The following is a 19,939-nucleotide window of genomic DNA, read 5'->3' on the forward strand; positions in this document are numbered from 1 at the left end:
TCAGTAGCACTCATTGTTTAAAATAGTATTAATGTTCAGGGATTGAAGAACTACTACTACAGTATGCCATTAGGCCTGTTTCTATACAGGTCAACCCAAAAAGTAAAATAATTAATTCCATTGGGTTCAAGATTAAGGAAAATTTATAAAAGAAGAAATTAAAAATAAAAAATCCAAGAAAGAATGGTTTAAAATGTTTAAAATTTATGGTTTAAAAGAAAATGTTAAAAAATACAAATTCAAGAAAAGAAAAGCATTGACATGTTTTTGGCTTAAAATCGTCTTTTGCATTGGGGCAACAGATATACAGAATCTTCCCTAACCTTCACTTAAAAACATTTGTATAGCATAAACTGTAAAGTCGTAAGAACTGTCGGTCACAACTGTCTAATTGACTTATATAGATACCATTGACGTTGTATTGAAAGGTTGGGTGGTGTTAGAGGTTCAGGTAGGTCATGAGGTGGCCATCTGTCTAATTGACTTATATAGATACCATTGATGTTGTATTGAAAGGTTGGGTGGTGTTAGAGGTTGGTAGGTCATGAGGTGGCCATACCCCATTTTGTTTTAACGTAGCCTTAACCTGAATTGTACTGTCAGCATAATTCTGGCAATAAGCAGTGCCAACATTGTGATGGAAGCTTTTAATTCCATGCAATAGATGAGCACATCCATCAAGGAAAGATTTCCAGTCATACACTGGGATCAAAGAGACTCATTTCTCGTCTCCTGAAAGATGAGGTATGTTGATTGTGGCCTGTGTGCTCTCTTTATTCGCTCTGCTGATGTCATTTAAATTTATGACCATAAATTTTCTCTTGTAGTAGTTACATGTTCACACATTTTCAGAAATATTACCTGCCACACCTTTAGCATGAAATAAATTAATGTACGGATTGCGAACCATCATGGTTGTATGTTTCCAATTGTGATGTAGGCGAATCATAAGACAGAGCAGCATAATAATAAATATTAAAATAGCTAGCAAAAACAGATGTGGGCTACGAATTCACATTACATACCAAGCTATGTTGCGGACTCTCTCATTGTTATATACCAAAGGAACATCGTCTTCACTATCCCTTTCACTATCATCTGATGAAGAAAGCACAACAGCCATTCTTTTTTTCGATAATGGCTCGAATTGATAAGGCCTAATCTCTAAATCAGGTATTTCTTTAATCACCATCTATCACTTTGTTTTGATACAAATCTGTATAATGTGCCGGTGGTTTACACAGCGTGGTCGAAAGTGTGTTGCAGCCTCAAAGGTTAATGACTGTTAACCAAATGAAAACTTTGGTAACACTTGATTCACCACAGGATTGATGTTTTTCAGAAGGCTACTTCCAAAAAATGTTATTTACTATAATTCAAAACTATTTATAAGACGCATAACTGACACAATTTGTTCAGGTATTAGGTTATAATAGGAAAAATGATTTTATCAAAAGGAACAATTCCAGTATAGATTTAAAAGCAGCTGTAATGTTTGCTGGCCTTTGGAAAGGCATATGAGACTAGCTCAGGTAGGTCATGAGATGGCCATACCCCATTTTTTATAAATAAATAATTCTGACAATAAGCAGTGCCAACATTGTCAGCCTTCCAGTCGTACACTGGGAAGAAAGTGCCTCCTTTCTCATCTCCTGCAAGATGAGGTATGTTGATGATGGCCTGTGTGCTTTCTCTATTTGCTCTGCTGATGTCATTTAAACAGGAACTGTGTTGCCGGTTGTAGAGCGTTGCTTAAAAAGGCCACATCACCAGTCGATGGTGAATTTGGTGTGCCCAGCAATCAAATCAAATCAATCTTACATTGATTTCTCGGTGTAGTCCATGGAAAGTGCACCATATTAAGTACCACATTACATTTTTATTTTGCCCACTACAGTTAATATCACAATGACACACCGTATCATTTTAGATAAGTACGGTTCAACAAAATCCATAATAATCTGATATAGTAAATCTTGGTATGTTCGTCATCTATCTCTATTAATTCAAGAACTTCTACAGTAGTCATTTGGTTATCAACTATATTTCCTTCAAATATAAGATCGTCCTGAAAAAGCAAAATACACAATGCTAGTACTAGTCTGCCTATAGTATATAGTATAAGAAAGTGACAGTTTTATTATTACTTGGGTAGCTTCTTGAATGTCATATCCAATGTCTACTGCTTGTGCCTATAGTTGAATTGGTGATTTATTTCTCTCTCTCCTTATCTTATGATGACAATGTGCTTCTCTGAACTTTTCTAGGTGAAAGTTGATAATTGGTAGAAATACATAGTGTAGTGTAGTGTGTTTTATCCAATGGATCTAGCTGTTCGTTTGCTTCCAGTTCATAAAACAATTTTGAAAATCTACCTGTGCATTTCTATAAAAGATAGAGACTAGATTTGGTATTATGTAAAGATGTAATGTAATTTATAATTAACGATTCTTTGTATACAGTACTGCGGAAGGATATTAAAGAAATTACATTTTATACCTCAAACATATGTTTCCAGTGTCTTTCAATACGTTGTTTATGAACACTCCGTCCTCACCGTAACGTGATACCATATATTTTGCCACCAGGGTGTTTTCCAACCCCATATCCGTATGCACCTTTGTAGGGATGCCGTAATTACCAACAGCACTCAGGAATCCTTTCAATACGGTCTCTGCTCTATCATTAGGCGCGTAAAACCGTTGATTGCCCATGTACCACAAATCGCCATCTGTGACAGATAATATTTACAAAATTAAAACAATTAATATCAATGTAACAGGCAATATAATACACATGGTGTTATTGAATAAACATGGTTATACCATTAGGATTTGAGTACTAAAATGTTATGATAATATTGACGAAAACTAATTGTTTTTGTTTAAATGTTGTTTTATAAATAAACTATAAGTCCTATGTATTTCAATGTAAAAAGTTTTACTTATTAACTAATTTCTTCATAATTCGTTTTCACAATAACTTCACAATAACTTTTTATACATAAAGTAAATTAAAATTAAATAAAACGATATACATTGCAAGTTTGATTTTTCAATACAATTCAAAACATTTCATTCAAAGCATTCAATCCAAACAATTTCATTCATATATCGTGCCATTCAATTCATATCGATGCATTTCATTCACATATTGCTTCATAAAATTCATATCAGGGTCATTCCATGCCAAATCACCTAAATTTCAGAAAAGTTGCCAGGTGACCCCCTTAGATTTTGCCTAAAATTCTCCAAAATGTTCTTTTATGTAAACAATGAACACCCAGAAAATGTTAGACCCGAAGTCCCAGTCGTTTTAAAAATACGACCCTCCGAAATATGCCACGCCCCCTTTATTTTTTGTCGCTTGTTACGTCAATGTCCTTTCTGTCATTTTAAAAGACCCATAACTTTTGATTGAAAAAAGATAGAAAGCTGAAACTTGCTACCCTGGGTATTCTGTGGGTGTACTTACATATGCAATCAGAAACAGTGTATCTTGCTTCGTTTCAAAGTTATTAGCTCTTCAAAATGAAGGATATTTGTCGCAACTTTCTTTTTTTGACATTTTACGTTTACCTAGTGCCCGTACCATAGGTCTGACGAAGGTCAAATTGTGTATACATGATCTTTAGGTACAGGTATGTAATCCTAAGCAAATATAGTCTAATCAGATAATCAATGGAGGTATGGTTAGAACTTAAAGTCGGACCCACCCCTGAAAAATTAAAAAACCATCACTTTTCGTTTCCTCGGTCTTGGGGCCAGGTCAGAGCTGTATGCATAGACATCATTGTGTTCATCTGATCATTCTACAATGTTTCCAATGAACCATTCTTGGTGATATACACCGGCTATGTACTTGCCAGCTTGAAAATCATTCGAATCATGAGGTGCTTTGGAGGCAATGGACTGTTCACCTATTGAAATAGTATTGCAAACGTCATCTCTTGATAGCCGCCGCATCTTCAGTGCACATTCTGATATTAGTATGAAACTATGGTGTGAGCGTGTACCAGACACAGTCTTCGACAATGAATAGCGCTTCTCGAGCTGATAGATGTCTGAATTTCTTTGAACTTCATCATTACTCACAAAGGAAAACTTTATCCCACTTAAATATTATGCTGATCAGCCTATTTAAACATTTGTTGAGGCGTTAGGATTTGATCTTTTTCTATTGGTGCTTGTAAGCTGACTCTAGCCACTAACCGTTTAGTAGTTCCACCTAGCCCATCACAGGGACTTTTACCGTGGCTTGTAGCAAAAAAGTTCCAGCCCTAAGTTAAGGTCAGTGGTTAGGGTTAGTAATCCAGTATCACTCAATTTACTAGCAAAAGCTATTGTTTTATATTCTTAAAAATTGCTAATAACTAATCCTTTTTGCGGAGGTGAAAGAGAAACATGTTTCATTTATTAATGCTTTTGGGATTACACTAATTCCTTGATAATTAATAATTTCAAAATCATTTTCAACTTAAATTTCCTGTGAAATACTAAAAATTAGGATATACAAAAGCATATTTTGACTATTATACAACTAATGAATGTTTATGAGTGCAATGATACAAATAATTTTCATTTTCTTTTACCAAATTTGTTGTTCCAAATATAAAATATTCATTATTTGTTTACATTCAACTGTAATTATTCATTTGATAACACCCCTGTTATAGGCCGCACTCTAAATTATCAAAATCAAATTTATTTTGTCCTCCAAGAAACTATTTTGAGCATATTTCATAGTATCATGTAAAAATATTTAGAACATTTGGTTAAAAGTATTAAAATATTTAAGAAGAATACTATTTGACATTTTACATTAAATGCCAGAATTCTGTAGGTTATTTCGTACACTTTTCATCAGGTGTGGAGCATCAGACATCATTATTTCATGTATCCTGGTAAGCATGCAGACCAGTAGAAGCATAATAAGCTATAGGATCTTGTAGCTTGGTGAAAATGTCTCGGACAAACACGACATGATCTAGTGGCCCATTTGTTTTTTTTCCTTGCGGGAACGGATTTTTCCAGCTAACTTTTTTATAGTTACCAATCCAATCCTATAAAAACAGTTGGTATTTGATTTGGCAGTCTGTCATGCTGAAAACATGTCAACAATCTGCTCAGCATCTATGTGTGGTTTTGTGCTGATTTAGTCTCCTTTCGAAGCTGTTCTGATAAGTCTAACTCAAAGTACCTCTTGTAGTGATGTACAAGTACCTCATTCGAGCACCTTTCAAGCATGTTGACATCATCTTGAAAACATTTGTGTTCATACCTCTAGGGACATAAAACAGTGTCATCCAAGAGCCGATCAACAACTTCCCTAAAAGCCCCAACAATTGAATTTCAAGTTTTGCAATTGGATTAGCATCCTTTGAACTGCATGATGTGCAAGTTAAAAATAATATTTATTTGATCTACTAACTGCTGTAAAAATGTCACTGATTGGGCACATTTGATATGAGTATTGTTTTGTTTTTGTCAGGAAATATATTTTTCTCACCGACAATCAATGGTCAATGCTTCCCAATGCACCAAAGTCTACCAAGGTTTGGCAGACATTGATGTAACCATTTAAGGCACCATGCAATGCTGTAAAGCCATCCTTTACATAAAGACAAAACAAAAATAAATAACAGTAAATAGTAGCCATCACAAAATGAGGTCAACTTGCCTTCAATTCAAGTAAAAAAACAAACTAAAGAATACAGTAAATGCTTGGCATCACTAGTCTGTTACACATTAAATACAAGATGAAAACAGTATATTACTTACCTTACTCTTTATGAACATCTTCATCACCTGCAATTAACAGTTAATATGTATTCATTTTCTGAAATTGGATTACTTTGTTGTTGAATTATTTTATTTGGTCACAATTAAAAAGTACTTACTATCCATCCATTTCCTTGAGTCGTTTCCCAACTTTACGTATCTCATCAATTGCGGACGGAGTCTGGTACTGTAGATGTTTGCATTTACGAGGGCAGAATGCCCCATATGTTTATAGAAGAGAACCCTCTCTCCTTCTGGAATTTCCATGCTAGGCAGGTAGGCCCTATGGTTTGTTTAACTGCTTTTGTTAATAACTCTTTCTGTCTATCACTTCTATAACTATACATTCCTTTCTTATAAAAAGCAATGAGAACTGATTGATCTTCTGTATATAAATTATGCTTAATTCTGACATAGGCGAGCACTTGCTGCTTTATAATCAAGAAATTTATCTTAATGACTTACCTTATCTTGTATGCCCACAGTTGCGCCAAAGTCTACCAAGGTTTGTCAGACATTGATGTAACCATTTAAGGCACCATAATGCAATGCTGTCCATCCTTTAACATAAAGGGGAAAAAATATGTAAGAAAAATGCACATTACAGTCATGTGATGGTCCAGTCCAGTTGTATCCCACTTGTACAACAACCCTTTGCCAAGTTCTAATGAAATACATAAAAAACATAAATTTGATATAAATGTAAATAGAGTTATCGTTTTCTAATGAGTAATTAAATGACAATATCCACTTAAATTTTCCCATTGTGCTCTGACGAGCACAATGTGAAAATTAGGGGACAAATCTCCGCCTTTGATCTATCTCAGATGTATCGCGAAACATAGATTTGATAACATTAGTTTTCATTATTACGCTATTGTTCCATTTTTGTCTTTTATGACAAATCTTAGCGTTTCCTATCGAAATTTGTAGATATTACAGGGTTAATTTTACACACTCTCGCTGATCAACAGGTTTCCGGGTCCCTTGACTTCCCGCAAAATAGTCATTGGTGGAGACATTCAATATTTTTATTCGTCAGTAAGTCCAGAAAATATTGGATACACGGCAAAATAAATAACTCATTGATATTAATTCTATATAAAATAGGGAGTGGCAGGACATATGCCGGCCTGAAATAACAGGCTTTTACTTTTCGTCCTAATTACAATTTGATTTTAGTTAGTAACTAATTATTTGATTATTGAAGGCCTTTACTTTTACGTGAACTACAATATGATTTTAGTGATTTTAGATGATCTTGTCTTCCATTGGCCTACATCACGTGCTGCTTTATAATACAGAAATTAATCTGACTTGCCTTATCTTGTATGCCCACAGTTGCTGCATAGGCTAGGCAGACATTGATGTAACCATTCAAGGCACCATAATACAATGCTGTTTAGCAATGCTTTATCATAAAGCTGAATAAATTCCAGAAGTTTTTGGCTTCTTCTTTCATTGTTGTCGTTTCTTGAGGTACACAGAGTTGCTTTGTTGCTTCAACAACTGTGTCGAAATGTTTACTGTGTAAACACGCCTCTAAACTCATTTGAACATTTTATTTCATTTACAGTAAACACAGGCGACCCAGATGATGCTTTCAAGCGGCAATTTCATTTTTTTTGCGGTCTCCCATTCTTTCTAATAAAATCATCATTTGTTATGGTTTGTTTAATTTCTTCTGATACTCTTTCTCGCATGCCGCTGACTATAACTTGTAAAACTTGATTCCCAAGATTTCTTTCCTTTTCCTCTCATGTAAGTATTACCTACTTCTAACAACATTCTACATTGTGATACATATGACTAAATTTCTCTTGAATCATGTCCTTCTTCATTTTCATTGTGTTTACAGCGTTTGGCATGCAACCAAATTTATTATTTATTAACATTAATGTAAGGATAAAAACAACCATGGTCTGGTAGTGGCTTTGGCTTTATTTGGTATTACTGTAGCAAAGATCAGATGGTCCTTCATTTTTATTTCAACTTTATTTATAGAGGGTAACCCTTCCAGCTGAACCCGCAGGCCAGCTGATATTCAGGGGCCCTCTTAAAAATGACAAAATATATAAAACTATACTTAACTAATACGAATCTACTATATACATTTAAATTTAAAACTATTATATAAAAAAAAAAAAAAAAAAAAAAAAAAAAAAAAAAAAAATTATCCAAAAAAAAATTCAATTAAACAATTACGATAAAATGTGTTTTTTAAAATTAAATTTAAACGAGTTAATATTTGTACATTCTTTCAAAACAGAAGGTAATACATTATATAAAATACAAGCAGAATAAATAAAAGAGCGCCGGAAACATTCCAATTTAACTTTGGGTACCAGTAAGTCTCCCCTGGAAGCAGCCCTAGTCCTCATAGAGTGTATCGGAACAGTGGAAAATCGTTGGGTGATGTATCGAGGGGCAATATTGTTCATGGCTTTAAAAGCTAGGCAGCCTACCTGGTACTGCACCCTCTGTGACACATTCATGATGTGTAGAGATGTTAGAAGAATGTGAGTGCTGGTGCGAGGCGGAGCTTGAAGAACTACACGCATAGCGCGATTTTGAAGTTTTTGAATCTTATTAATGTTTGTTTTACTTCCGGTGCCCCAGAGAAGAGCACCGTAGTCAATGTGTGGTAAAATTAATGTGTTGTAAAATAAATGTGCTGTACGTTTGTCAAGATATTTTCTAATTCGTGCAAGTGTGTGGATTTTGAAAGAAAGTGTAGAGCTCAACTTACTGACATGGGTATGCCAGTTAAGTTGATTGTCAATGTGCACACCTAAGTGTTTGTGGTTAGTTACAACTTTGATCGGTTGTGCAGCAATCGATACGTCTATTGTTTTGTGTTTAAGCCGCTGAGGGACGCCAATTAACATCGCCTCAGTTTTGTCAGTGTGTAATGATAATCGGTTAGAGGTGAGCCATGTGTTAATTAGTGAGAGGTCAGAGTTGATGTTTCTGTTAATTATATGTATGTTAGAGTGCGAATAATAGAGGGTGGAATCATCAGCATAAAGATCAAGAGTGCCATGTTCTGGAACAGTGGCAAGATCATTGATGTAAATTGTGAATAACAAGGGTCCAAGAATGGACCCCTGAGGTATACCGTGTGTTATGGTGAGAAAATTAGAATAAGTGTTTTTGAATTTAACTGTTTGAGTGCGGTTAGTTAGATATGATGTGAACCACTCGATGCCAGATGAGGATACACCACACCGAGTCAATTTTCTAAGCATGATCTTGTGGTTGACCGTGTCAAAAGCTTTTCTTAAATCTATGAAAACTGACCCGGTGAGGCGACCCCCATTCATAGCATCGAGCCAGTTGTCACATGTGTTAGTAAGTGCTGTAGTGGTAGAGAAGTGTTTCCTAAAGCCTGATTGGTTATCTGAGAGAATGTTCTGTGCTGTAAGATAGTCATAGAGTTGGATATGAGCAGCGCGTTCAATGATTTTAGAGAGGATTGGTAAAACGGATATAGGTCGATAATTGTTGAGTTCGTCCTTGGCCCCACTTTTATATATGGGAACAACTTTGGCGATTTTTAGGTCATTTGGAAAAATACCAGATGAAAGTGAAAGATTACAGATAAATGTCACAGAAGGCGCAATAACAGGGGCTGCCAACTTGAGCAATTTGATAGGGTAACAATTTACTCCAAGCGACGTTCCACAGTCCAATCGACTAAGCTGCTCCAGGACAGACTCACAAGATACCCTCTGAAAATCAAATTGAGAATCAAATAAAGGTAAATAAGAACATGGATCAACATTATTAGCTGCAAGTGCATTGTCAAGATGAGTAGCTATATTTACAAAATAATCATTATATGCATTACTAATTTCATTTTCATTACAAGAAGCATGACCATTGATCCTAACAGAAGATGGCAACCAGTTAGACTTTGATGAGATCAAATGTTTCATTCCTTTCCACATCTTGCTGGTGTCATTCGCAGATTCAATTAAAAAGTTCCTATAATAATTAACTTTTGACTTTCTACACATTTTATTAATCTGATTTCTTAATTTTTTAATTTGTAACCATAGTTCAGCTTGACCGTTTGGTTTTGCCTTTGACTTTAATCTATCACGTTCGTGCATCAGAATCAATATGTCATCACGACCTTTTAACCACAAGGGCAAACTTTTTTTAAAACGTTTCGTTTTTTCTGGAGCATGGACATTAATTACTCCACCAAGGAAATTGTGAAGAACTTTTAAACAGACGTTCACGTCATCAAGTTGAGGAATTATGTTCCAAGGTAGTTTTTTCAGGTCATTAATGAAGTTATCCTCATTGAAATTTCGGAAGTCCCTGAAGGTCTGCTGATCATGTACATTCTTGGGGGGTTTGATACGTATTGATGTAAAAATAAAGTCATGATCACTTATGTCTGAAGACAACGTTGTATTGTTGTCGTGTAATTCCTTGTTGGTTGTGAGTATAACATCAATTAACGTTTGAGAGTCTCTGGTCGTACGCGTTGCATTCGGGATAATCTGTGTCAGATTGAATAAGTCCATGATATGCATGAGACTGTTTCTATTCGTGTGTGGTTTCAGCATGTCCACATTAAGATCGCCTAGCATGATAAAATCCTTGGAATCACAATAGTCTTCCAGGAAACTCTCAAGATGAGTAAAATATATCGAAGGCGAGTTTGGGGGTCTGTAGACAACTGATGCCCGTATTACGACTGAAGCCACATGAATTTCTACAAGAAGGGATTCGATACTAGCATGTTTAGGATCCACGATTAACTGGGTAAAAGACAATGAGCTGGCAATAAACATTGCCACCCCTCCTCCATGTCTATTCCTATCACGGCGAAGGAGAGTATACCCAGGTAGTGATACTTCATTATCGTGAATTATATCCGAGAGTTTAGTCTCCGAAATTGCCAAAATATGTAGTTGAGTACGATGCAATAACAGTCGTAGTTGATCGATTTTGTCCGTTAAACTGTTTATATTGATGTGCGCAATTCGTAATCCCTTGCATTGATTTATAAAATCAAACGTTGGGGATCTCCGGCTGCCACCTGCATTCAAATCAAGCTGGGTATTCCTTCGAAGTACTTGAGCTTGATTGTTGTTGTTGCAAACAATGGTATTCGTTCCGGGTTGATGATTACTATTTCCGTAATGTCTGCCATTTTGTGGACCAGGGTTTAATTCAATATCTCCACACATACATAATTCTGACATGTTAAATGTACTTTGAGAGTTATGATAGTATCGGATGGGCGCATTGAAAAATTTGCGTTTGAAAGTCCCGCTATACGTATTTATACGCTTCAGATCGTGTAGAGCATTATATGTATCCGGCCTTGCTGTCGCCTGCGACAACTCGACGTAGGAGAGCGATAATGAAATTGATATAGGCTTACCGATAAAATCACTGTCGTATGTCCAATTTAGTCCATTAAAACGGTCATTGTTCGCCAATCCATAAACAATATCATAATCATACTTCTTGTATCGGTAGGATCCATAATATATGAACCCAGATACAGCAATTAATGAAAGTAATGATAGAGTATAAAGACCCATCGTGCCTAGTCCCGTGTTGTACAGTCCTTATGTCAGCTAAACAATAGGTAGGCCTAGGGGCGGTTGTATGGCGGTGTCCTTTGTATGAATCGTTACGAATCTATATGAATGAAGCTATATGCAGCTGTTTTTATTGCTGGAATTGTACCTCTTTTTGAGGTAATAATACGGAATAAGGCAGAAGAGAAGAGTAAAAAAATTATTCTTGAAAAATGCATTCGGCAAGACATTAAAGAATATTTCAAAACACGACTCAATCTCAGATGGTCCTTCAATCTCACAAGAAAAGTACAATAAAACTAGCTGTTGCTTCCTTAAGCATGGATCTAATTTTTAGGTCCATGCCCTAGTGCATCGTCTTTCTTGGGTTCATAGTCGCCGCTAACATCGTCTTTGTCAGGCGCATCAGAATCGAATTCTCGCTCTTCAAGATCGTGATAAAATTTCTCATAAAGTCACTTTCATCAAGAAAGAGTAAATCGAGAGCCTCCTCGGCATTTTAGGCCATTGTATAGCACTAATTGAAAAGTTAATTGATTTTCAATTTAAAATTACGGAAAATATTTGAAAAACCAAAATAGCGTTGTTGCAAATTTCTGAATCGAAATTTAATTAAGCAATATTTTTGTATTGTATTTAATGTGTGCATCCTGAGCAAATAAGAGCTTCTGCGCATACCTGTTTGTCTCCGTCACTACATGCTGTAACAGCCCATTATCTAAGAAATGCAGGAAGATCTCTGCGATTGATGATTCGGTATCATGAATCTTCGGCCCTGATTGTTCAGCCTAAAAATATACACAATAAATAAATATAAATATAGTGCATCGTCGTTCTCGGGTTCATCGTCGCCGCTAACATCGACTCTCAGGCGTGTCAGAATCGGATTCTCGCTCTTCAAGATCGCGATAAAAGCCTCCTTGGCATAGACCATTCATTGTACAGCACTAATTGAAAAAACTGATTTCAATATAAAATTATGGAAAATATGGGATAAAGCAAAATAGCGTTGTTGCAAATTTCTGAATCGAAATTTAATTAAGCTTTCCAAAAAAGCTATCCCAGAATCCTCAGACAAGCAGAAGTTAGTGATTAATTCTGAAATAATAGCACTTCGGATTTGCTCTGCCCTTCCACAATTTGGTTGACCTTAGCAGGTTGGCATGATAAAGGCATTTCACCTCATCATCTGTCCAAGCATGTTGGTAGGGAACTCCATTGCTAGTACAAATGTTGTTGTACAACTGGACAAAGTTTTTGTGTCTCATGCTCGTTCCTTTTTAGTAGTATTAGCCATCGACCCTTTAAATGCCCAAATTACCCTACATTGAGAAAGTTTATAATTGAAATGAGACTGTTCCCTTTGTTTGTTTAGACGATTCGGAAAAGGCAGCATTAGATTATTTAATAATGGGAAGTGCCCCTCCATTTCAGCCAGCTTCTGTCGCAAAAGCTCTATTTCGTTTTCTGACATACTGATAATCCGTTTGGTCTTGTCATCACATCTAACTTTATGTATACCTGAAGATAATCTTAAATCTATAAAGTGTCATGGCAACTCTTTATTCTGCAGAGAATGGGGGACCATTGTTGTTAGTAGTAGTAGTAGTAGTTGTTTCTCAATATATGGCCTTAGTTCCTCAATATATGGCCTTAGTTCCTCAATGACAGGTTTCCTTGTTTATTCTGTAAACGCAATGTTATATTTCATATTATTCAGTTGAAATGTTTCAGTGCGTTTCTTTCTTTTAAACCCTTACTGAATTTAACTGAATTTAATTTATTCTCTCCCACTCCTACCTGTATTTAGGTAGGCGCAGTGTAGGCCTAGCTAGTTAATATAGACTAGAGAAAGTAGGCCTAGCCTAGGACCGTAGTAGTAGTACTCCTACCTACAGTAGGTTAGATAGCTACAGTGTGTAGGCTAGCCAGCTAGTACAGAGTTTTAACAACAAAAAACAAAAATAAATTGTAATACTATTATTAATATTAATTATTTATTATTTATTTATTACTCTTTATTATTTATTTTTTAATTGTTTGCCACCAATGAATACTTTTTTCTTTCGCCAAAGTTGCCTTCTAACCGTTACATCTAGGCTTGTATGTAAAAGAAACATTATCTCCCCGAGTTCCTGCTGTTCTTTGGCATTTCGTAGGTATCTGATCCGTCGTTGTTGTCGAATCATGCGCTGAGATTCCAGGCAGCTAGAAACGTACTCAACTAACGCAAACAGCAGCAAAGCAGTACTTTCATCCAGTTCAGTGTCGTCATTATTGATTTGTATTAATATAGGTAAAAACAATAATAATTAATATATAATAATAACGGAGGAAACATGGTGCCGACCAGTGGTACGGTAGTGTTGTGCGTATACACAAGGAAATATAGCCCACAATTCAGTAGGCCCTAACCTGTACAACTGTACTTCCTATTTTGTGTCGTGTTTAAATTATCTCACCCTAAGTTGAACGCAATTTAATGAATTTAATCAAATTACCGCTCTCATAAAATTTAACTAGATCAGTACTTATCTCGCCCTAAGTTCGATATGAACCCAACTTTAGTGAAAATGATTTAGGACCAATACATGACCCTTATTCAAGAATCTAACATTGACTCCACCTATCAGAAAGCCTATTTTATGATCAAGCATGTGAAATGCTGCCGACAGATCATAACAATAAGAACATGCGGATTGTCAATTGGATGACTTTTGCGCCTCAGTAGTGTAGTCTCTCTGTACTATAGGTACTGTAGATCTGTAGGCAGAAAATGACACTGTATTAATTATGTGAGTCAATATGGATAGCAAAAGGCCTTTAAAAAAAAAATTATTAATATGAATGTGATACAAGCTGTCCCAGAGGACTGGAAGAAGGGGAGGGGAGTGGTTTAGTGACATTTGACATTCACCGGCTCATCCTGGCTACAGCCCTAATTTATCATTAGTATTACAAATGATATAAAAATAGACCTAATTTTGAGAATTTGCCTCGTCAGGGTGTCTCAATATAAATACAATGACATCCTTAGCTTCCACTGGGAGAACAATAGTCCACAGTTAAGTTGCGTTTCCTAGATGTCAGTAGAGCATTGTATAAGACTCTGATTACTTCCTCAAATAGGGCTTATTAAATATTTTGGTCCATTGCACTTGTTTACATTACATAAGAACATGTAGCTTGATTTTTTGAAAACTGTTTTGTTCAATTTTCGAGATCCCCACCCACATATTTTTTCTGTGGGTTACAGCTGTAAACATTTTAAATACATAAACCCCTCCATATCTAGAAAATATCTCATCTAATCTAGGCCTAAGACTATAATTATTAATGAAATTATTTAAATTTTCTTTTTCATTTGTATATATTTATATTGGCTCATATTTTATAGTTTAGTTTTTATTTTCAACCTGTTATTGGTGTTTTACACTGTTGGTTTGATATAAAGAATAAAAAAAAATATAATTTCTAGGCCGGAATCATCCAGTGAGGCTTAGCCTATTATATATATATTGTATATTTGGTTATCTGAGTTTTATACTAATTGTACCCATGTATTGGCTTGACTCTCTGTGGTAACATTTAAGTCTTACAATTGTTTTTCGTATGAACCACCTTCATAAAAATTAAAAACTGGATCCAGACGGTGGAAGAATTCTAGAATAGAAGTTACACGCCTTACAGCTGGAAATAATAATGGAAATTTACAAAAAAGTGATTTTGAAATCAATTACAAAAATTATTATTTTATAATACAAGGCCTCTATAGTTTAGTTTAAATTGGATTTAAGTTTAGGCGGTGTGTGCCTTTTTAACCCCATTTCTACAACAAATCCAATCGGTTTTTAAATGTGTTGGTGATTTCAGAAATGATGACTTCGGTTGGCAAACTATTCCAATATGTAATTACTCGTTGTGAAAAAGTGGATCTCCTACAGTTCAGTCCTGTGTGAAGTTTAGGTTTGAAAAGTCTATAGTAAAATTTATAGAATTTATTTTATACCCGGTAGTATTTAGTATTTAGGTGTACGGGTCAGCTTTCCTACTTGACAGCAAAGACACAATACTATGCACCCTGCTACGTCATTCATATCCTGAATTACGCACAGATCCTATAGGGGGTTTTTAGCCTTGAGCCGATGTTATGGTCATGATGATGTATATCACGCTAAATTGTTTAACTTGTTGGCTGCTGGATACTGGTTTACAGCCACTTTAAAGGTTGAATTTTGTATATTTTTTTATTTTTTTTTTCATTTTGACATCTCTCAAGATCTGTGTGTGTGTTTTTCATGTGAATTGTAGCTCTCTTTCTAGCCCATCACATATTCTTGTTTGATCTTCTAAAGTAATTCTCCAAAACCTCACTAATACAGAACAACATACTGATTATGACAAATCAGAACACTGGTCCCTGCCATCTCTACAGAGTGTCTGGTTTTTAAAAATGTAATCACATTGTTACTATATTTTTAATATTCTTTGGATTTTTTACTTGGATTGGTTGTTTCTGCTAAGACGCTAACTAAATGTAGATTTTAAAATAGGATTTAAGCAACATTTTCCAGTTTGCCTAAATTGCACTCTAATGATGTGATTTGCAAGCCTATAGCCTTTATCTCATAATAACATTACTTAAAATTTAAAGTATTTTGTAAATAGTAAACATGTTAAAAGAACAACAATGTCATACAGTACTGTAAATATAAAACTGAAAGTGTAAAGGGTCCGGTCATAAAACGACATGGTACAAGATAAATTTACATTAGGGAGCTTTCGATTTTGCGACGACTGACGGTCAAACTGCGTTGTGTTAGTTCATTGTGCACATGCGAAAATATTGGGATGTGTGTCCTTACTCCTCACCTAGACACAGGTGATGGTTTCTAAGTCCAAAGTGAGACCACCGACGCATCAATCGATCTGACTTAGGTTGGTCGTTGGTCATCGCAAATCATAAGCTCTCTATAATTAAAGATTTATATTTAACAATACACAAAATATAAACAATGTATGTAATAGTATATGATATAATACAGTAAAAAAATAAAGCATTATATACTGTAATAATAAATAAACAATGCACTTTTATGATTGGACTAGTTTAGAAATTAATCTGGTTTAAAAATATTTGTAATTGATTTTAAAAATAAGCAATGTTTGTTTTTAAATAATTACTTTATAAATTCCAATAAATTTAGAGATTTAACCAGCATGAATGATTTCAATTATAATTTTCAAAATGTTCACAGCCTTTGGAGAATATAGAAAGTTCCAGAAAATAATCAAAATGCTATATTTAGTAAAACAAGTTCATCGTGCCCTGAGATGAATTGATATTACTCTGTCTAGTCTGTGGTAACTGTGTTGGCAACTGATTAACTATGTATCCTACTAAGAATATTGTAATATTAAATTCAAATGATTTTTTAGGTTTTATTTTTGTATCCATATTAACATGATGAAAAATGTTATTTATTTTGATGATTGTTGGTCACATGACGTGCAATAGTACGTACTAATGATTGTATAATAGTGCATTTTTACAACAAAAAATCCAATAGCAGCATATTCGTTGTTCTCCAAAACAGCGACAACAAGATCAGAACAATAGCAATGACAAGAATCTACTTAAATGATTTAAAACAAATAATGAATGTTTTTATACTTGTGTGCCATTAAGAAAACTTCTGGTGAAATACTAAATTCTATTTTCACTCGTTCTTCGCCTGATGATAATAGAATTTCATCTTTCACCTCATGGAATTATTTGTACCATCGCACTCATAAACATTCATTATTTGCATATTATTGACCAGTATATTTGTATAAATTCTGTATATAATTGTGTATAATAATTAAATAAACTTCATTAGCTTTTGTCCTTTTCCTCTCAATAATGGTTTCTTAATTGCATTAATCATCATTTAAAATATTGATAAGTTGAAATGTATTTTAATTATATAAAGTTTATATATTTTTAATGCAATTTATTAATCAGTTTTTACTGCCATTTTGTAATGTAATTTAAAAATATTAAAAAATGTATCAATAAAAAGAAATCAATTTGCAACAAATTATTTTTGAATTGTGCTTCTTTCAGTTTTTCAATCAATCATTCTTTATTTCCATCATTAATATAATCATAATATGTATTAATGATACAAGTGTTAGATACATTAAAGATGTATTGTCCCCCAAAAACATGAAAAATAAAGATTAATAAAATCAGACTTTGAATATATTATTAGGTGATCATTTTATTCTAAATGATCACCTATTGTTATTGTATGAAATCTTTATTATTTTTTTTTTCTTTTTATTGTTTCTGTACACTATTTTGTGTAACAATTATCTCAAAAAGTTTAATGTCAATGATTACCAAAATTTCAGAATATCTTTCAAATAATATAACTTAATCCTAATAAGCTTCAGGTCAAGGGTAAAAATATTAGCAAATAAAAAGTTGCGCGTTTCAAGGTCATGCACGTGAAATCGCGCGTTCAAAATTTAAAACGCGCAAAATTAGGTTTTTTTCAATTTAGAGCATGAATTCGGCCATTTGCGCGTTTCAAAAAATTACTGCGCAAAAATGCGTTTTTGTGCGCACGATTCTTAAAATGCGTAAAAAATAAAATTTGATGTATAAATCACATTCTACTCACAATCCTTAGTACATTCACCAATTTTGAGTCTATTCCGACTTAAAATAACGCTATACGAGCACGTTAAAAATGACAAAATGCTAAAAATGGTAAAAAATAAGGACTTTTTAAAATGAATATAACTCTTCAGAATGGCAGATGACCCCCAATTTTTTAACTTATTATGGAAGCCAATAAGTTGTAGATACAAATGTATATACACATTAGACGTACAAAATGGTATGACGTCATCAAATGGCCACTTGAATTTAAAAATTAGGAATTTTTATCTTTTTGTGTGGGTTATCACATTCAATAGAGCGCATCTCCGTTATTTGAGCCCGATTTTCGCACAACTTTTAGTATGTGCTTGCTCAATTAATTATTCTTCTAATGAGTTGTCAACATTTTTATTTTGATGACGTCATCACGCGTAAAAACTTGAATAACCTAGGTCGTGTAATTTCAGCTACACCATACATTTGAATATCTTATAGCTCTTCAGAATTAAAGGTGACCTTGAAGATTATAACTTATTATGAAAGCTGATGAAATGTAGATGAATTCATATTAAAATTAAGCCTATCGGATGTTGTGATGTTATCATATGGCCAGTTGAAGTTAAAAAGTAGTTTTTAAATTTCTTTAGTCAAAGTTATACAAATTTCAAAGACCGCGCATTGCGCTTCTACGTGTCAAATTTTCTTCCAATCCTTATATTTATTTGCTCAATTCATTATCTTTCGAAATCGTCATCTTCGAGTTTATTTTGAAAATTCCATCATACCGAAAAAATTAGAACACGATATGAGTCCCGTAATTTCACCTATGCTACACTGTATATAGATATACAGTATATACTGTACATATTGTAAGACACATAATAGGTAGAACTCAGCACTATAAGTGTATATGCATCATGTCATAGGATGACGTACATCAACTTTTAACGATCGTATGTTAACGTACATGCATGTTTAAAAAATGTTAAAGTGACGAATTAAATTCTAGTTTATATTATTATATTTTCATTTTAATAACGTTAAGCACTTTCGTAGGAAAAAAAAAAATCAATGTTTTCACTTATAAAATGACAAAATAAATGGTTAAATTCAACCAAAAATCCATTGGCTGGCAGCCAATTTGACTTTATATTACTGTTTTTTCAGGTAAATATATTTTTTGTTCGATCTAATTTTTGGTCAAAGTGAATAACTTTTGAACTAACTTCAACAGAAATGTTTTAATAATTATATTTTCAGGGGGACAATACATCTTAAATTATTACAAATGGTAAATATTGAATGTAATTATAAAATGACTAATAGGCAATAAACCTTTGAAAATCTTTTTAATTAGTAATGTGATTTGATAAATCATTCCAGATAAACCGGGGCAAAATTATCGCCATTATATAATTGTTAATCTGATTATTATTTGATGCTCTGAGGGCAATGGAGAGATTTCCTGCGTTGTCACATTCTTTTCCATCTAGAAATATACTCTGGTCAACTCAGGAGATACTGTACAGTATACCTATTATGGAAACTTTGTAAGGTCCCCTCAATAAAAGTTCCATTGTATTTGAATACATTTTAGCTCTTCAACAGTGACAGTGTTAAAGATATGGTTTAGTCTTGGCTCATTGTCAAGTTCTCTGAAACAGGAAAAGGTTTCAACATGTGATTGTGACAAAATGCTATTTTATGGCATATTACCATATTATTAGCATTGAATACATAATTTGATGACTGTTTATTTTCTGTCTGTCTTTCCAGTTTTCATTTTCTTTGCTCCTCAAGTGATTAGTTTATTAAAGGCTTCCTCTCCCTGTATGATAGTGTTGCTAATATTTCTTGGAATATTAAATTTGCTAATGAATTGTAGTGGTTTCACATGATACATAAAATACACTTGCACAATTTGAATGGATTTTCACATG

General features: G+C 33.9%; 1 protein-coding gene and 1 long non-coding RNA gene across 2 annotated transcripts in view; one reads left to right on the forward strand and one right to left on the reverse strand.

Moving 5' to 3' along the window:
* LOC140059186 (protein artemis-like) overlaps window positions 1-19,939 on the forward strand; it is a 93,673-nt gene that overhangs the window by 36,660 nt on the left and 37,074 nt on the right. The gene's annotated exons all lie outside the window — the stretch shown is intronic.
* Window positions 2,061-6,347, reverse strand: LOC140058575 (uncharacterized). Its single transcript, XR_011847021.1, has 3 exons — window positions 6,246-6,347; window positions 5,781-5,807; window positions 2,061-2,731 (listed from the first exon to the last, which is right to left on the reverse strand). It is a non-coding gene; the product is annotated as an uncharacterized lncRNA (long non-coding RNA).

Source organism: Antedon mediterranea, chromosome 9 (assembly GCF_964355755.1).
Source record: "Antedon mediterranea chromosome 9, ecAntMedi1.1, whole genome shotgun sequence".
Taxonomy (NCBI): Eukaryota; Metazoa; Echinodermata; class Crinoidea; order Comatulida; family Antedonidae; genus Antedon; species Antedon mediterranea.